The sequence below is a fragment of the Macrobrachium nipponense genome, chromosome 46 (assembly GCF_015104395.2).
Source record: "Macrobrachium nipponense isolate FS-2020 chromosome 46, ASM1510439v2, whole genome shotgun sequence".
NCBI lineage: Eukaryota > Metazoa > Arthropoda > Malacostraca > Decapoda > Palaemonidae > Macrobrachium > Macrobrachium nipponense.
The window spans coordinates 30,805,214-30,809,598 of NC_061106.1; the positions used below are offsets into that span (position 1 = coordinate 30,805,214).

The following is a 4,385-nucleotide window of genomic DNA, read 5'->3' on the forward strand; positions in this document are numbered from 1 at the left end:
GTCTTTTATCACAGTTCTTATTAGTAACTTTCTCTTCAAAAGTAACCAGGCAACAACAAAATCTTAAAACATCTGATGTAATACAAAGCAGTCATTAAATACATACAACAACAAATACATCACTCAAAACAAACGTTGATTTCAGAAATCAGATTAGATATCTGCATTTGTAACATCTGTATCCCAAATGCTTTGGAAGCATCAGACAAGTCAGAGATTCTTGCAGACGGTGTATCCGAGACACTTATCAGGGCAGCAGATGGCACCTGCCCCGCAAGAGCTGTCATCTGCACATCGCTGGAAGAAAAAAAAGATCACCATTATACAATGTGTCTCAGCCAAAGCTAAAACTGAGCACTTTCTGAGCCCCAGCTGAGTCGTATAAAGCAGGGTTATATTCTGCAACACATTTTTCTAAAATCAAGTTTAACTATCTCGTTATATCTTAGTATGACAATGGCTCAAAAGACTACGAGATTTCAAATTAAAACGTCGTGTAACTTACAAGAGGACCAGAGACGCCGGCTGCTGCTGATCCGAATGGCCGGTTACACTCTCCAATTGGCCGATTATCAACAGGGCATTTTGCTGTTAAGGAAAACCAGAAATAGTCTCATAAAAGATCCAAGGTAACAAGTGAACATGAATTTCAGAAAGATTTAATCTAAAATGATTCAATCCCAACAGAAATAGGAAAATTTGCTGAAAGCGTCACTTACAACCTGATACCATAGTGCAGACTGACCTTACCTTACAGACCTTACATCTTGTTCGGGTTGCCCCAGGTCCCTCAGTGTGAGGCGCCTCTAATGTCTACCAGAGAGTTGCTAGTACATCTTCCGGTATATTTTGCATCTTCCAATCTTGGATGGTCTGGGATGCAGTTTAGATATTTGTCGAGCTTATTCTTAAACACATCTACGCTCACTCCTGATATATTCCTCAGATGAGCTGGCAACGCATTGAATAGACGCTGCATTATCGATGCTGGTGCGTAGTGGATTAATGTCCACCTGTGTGCTTTCCTTATTTTTTGTTTTTCTGGTATAGTTTTGGGCACTATTAATCTACCTCTGCTTGCTCTTTCTGATATTTTTAGTTCCATGATATTTTCTGCTATTCCTTCTATCTGTTTCCATGCCTGAATTATCATGTAGCGTTCTCTTCTCCTTTCTAGACTATATAATTTTAAGAATTGTAGTCTTTCCCAGTAGTCTAGGTCCTTAACTTCTTCTATTCTAGCTGTAAAGGACCTTTGTACACTCTCTATTTGTGCAATATCCTTTTGATAGTGTGGGTACCATATCATATTGCAATATTCAAGTGGACTACGAACATATGTTTTATAAAGCATAATCATGTGTTCAGCTTTTCTTGTTTTGAAGTGCCGTAACAACATTCCCATTTTTGCTTTACATTTTGCCAACAGAGTTGCTATTTGATCATTGCATAACATGTTAAAAAAACTATTCATCATCACACCAAGGTCGAATTTAACTGCTTCCTTTTGTGATGGTCTCATTATTAGGTCCCTTATATGCATATAGCTTTCTTTCTCTGTCTCCATAATTTATGATTCAAATTTATCAGAGTTAAATACCATCCTATTTACCTCTGCCCAATCATATACTTTGTTAAGGTCTCTTTGTAGAGCGTTCCTATCTTCATCACAAGTAATTTCTCTACTTATTCTTGTGTCATCTGCGAAATAACTCACTACCGAATCCTTCACATTATTGTCTATGTCTTCAATCATAATAACAAACAGTATTGCAGCTAACACCGTACCTTGCGGCACACCGGATATTACCTTGACTTCATCCGATTTCTCGTCGTTTGCAATAACTATCTGTTTTCTGTTGTGTAAAAATTCTTTTAACCATCTTCCTACTTTATCCACGATATGTGTTTTCTAATTTTCTTCGCTAATATATTATGGTCTACTTTATCAAAAGCTTTTGCAAAGTCTAAATAAACCACATCTGTTTCATTTCCGCTTTTCATATCTTTTTGAATATGTTCTCACGGTGGACTAACAGTTGGGTTTGTGTACTTTTTCGCGGGTACGAAACCATGTTGTCCTTTATTAAAACAAATTATTTTTTATTAAATGTTTCATAATATTTTTCTTCATTACCCTTTCATACACTTTTCATAATATGTGATGTTAGACTCACAGGCCTATAATTACTTGCCTCTAGTCTTGATCCACTTTTGAAAGTAGGGGTAATATATGCTAATTTGTGCTCATCATAAATCTTGCCTGTATCTACACTTTGTCTTAATAATATTGCAAGTGGCTTTGCGATAGAATGAACTACTTTCTTTAACAAAATAGCAGGAATTCCATCAGGCCCTGCAGCAGCTCCATTTTTAATTTCATTAATAGCCTGCACAATATCAGCTTCATTAATATCTATGTCAGCTAAATATTCACTATTTTCATCCCTTTACTTCTATATCATTATCTTCATTATCTATTCTAGGGGTGAATTCTCTCTTATATCGTTCTGCCAGTATGTTGCAAATTTCCTTTTTTCATTCGTTAATCTCCCTTCAATTCTCAGAGGGCCTATTTCTATTCTTCTTTTATTCATCTTCTTCGCATATGAGTATAATAGTTTGGGGTTTTGCTTGATATTTAATAGGGTTTTTTCTTCCAAGTCCCGTTTTTTCATTTTCTTTTGATTGTATAATCTTTTGTTCTGCATTTTCTATCTACTTTTTAGTTCTATAACTTTCCATGCATTTTTTTCTTTTGCAAGACCTTTTTTCCACTTTCTGATTTTCTGGAACAAGATCCTTCTGTCTCTTGGTATGCATGAATGATGTTTACTTTTCTTCTTCGGTATATATTTTTCCACTATTTTCTCCAATATTTTATATAATATCTCCGTATTTACCCTTATGTCATCACTTACGAAAATGTTATCCCAATCTTTGTTTAATTCTTCATTAATTTCTGACCTTTTTATATTTTTACTGTAGAAGTTGTATTTTCCATATCCTTCCCACTTTTTCATTTCTTGCTTATCTCTATTTTCACTTGCTTTGGAATGAACTGAATTAATTCTATGACATTATGGTCTGAAATATTCGCATTATAAACTATTATTTCTTTAACATAATTCATCTCGTTCACAAATCTAGGTCTAAAGTATTTTCCTTTCTTGTTGGCAGGTGATTTATTTGTTGAATGTTGTATTTCTAGTAGCATATCTAATAGCTTTTCAAATTGCCTCTTATCTTCTGCACTACTATTACTCTCTTTTTTATATGTATAAGTACAACCACAATCTCCTATTCGTTTTTCTTTCCATTCTACGAAAGGAAAGTTGAAGTCAACCAGATAGGAGAATAGTCCAGTCCTTGTAATTTCTACATATATCATCCAATTTTTCAATTATTAAGTCAAACTCTTTAGTATTAGGAGGTCTATATATTACTATGTTCATCAATTTTTCAGATTCAAATTCTACCGCTATTAGTTCACATTCTGAGTTACTATATTTCTCATATATTTTTCCTTGTTTTTTGTCTTTCCCATATATTGCGGTTCCCCCTTGATTCCTATTTTTTCTATCTGATCTATAAGTTTGGAACCCTTTTATTTGATCATCATTCCCAGTCTCTTGGGAATACCAGGTTTCACTTATATTTCATTATATCTATTTCTTTCTTGATTTTTAATAACATTGTCTATCCATGATAGACATGTTGAACAAAAAATTCTTGTATCTTTTCTCAAATCTTGTATTACCTCAGCCACACTGTGGATGGGTCGGAATGTTGCATGCAGCACATTTTCTGATTAGGTTTTGTGGATTGACTATGCTATACCAAACCTTACACAGTTTTGCATGCTTTTGGCATTCTTTTTCCTAATGCATCAATTAGGATATTCACAAGATTCACCTATTCATTTTCTTTGTCGGAATATGTTGGTTTATGTATATTTTCTTTATGAGTCTCTTGACCACTTGGATTTTATTTGGAACTTCTTCAATTATTTTCAAGATGTTTTCATTAGATTTGTTCCAGTTTGAAGGATTATATCCTTCTAATATATCTATGAATGCTTTTGTATCTTTTGGTTAGGACTGTTCTGATTTCATGATGAGAAATGCCAGTTCCCTTCCTGCTACCTCATCGTATTGCGAATCTGCTAAACACGCCAAATTACGGTCCACCGTCTCACCGACAGAGAAAGAGCGCGTAAAGGAATATCCTAAAAAAAGAAAAGGCAACTAAATATATCAGGAATTTGTATCGCATGCACGTGAACTGACCAGCGCTGTTTTTTGCACAGCAAAATTTGTTGCAGTTGTTTTGGGTGCCCCTGAGGCTCTTCCAAGTGCCGATCGCCCCAACGAACAGGAACAGTC

General features: G+C 34.8%; 1 long non-coding RNA gene across 1 annotated transcript in view; it reads right to left on the reverse strand.

Moving 5' to 3' along the window:
* LOC135214863 (uncharacterized) overlaps positions 1-4,385 on the reverse strand; it is a 10,543-nt gene continuing 6,158 nt past the window's right edge. The window contains exons 2-3 of the long non-coding RNA XR_010314509.1: positions 506-588; positions 1-297 (exon numbers count right to left, since the gene is read on the reverse strand). This is a non-coding gene — a long non-coding RNA (uncharacterized LOC135214863). The remainder of the gene's footprint in view (positions 298-505; positions 589-4,385) is intronic.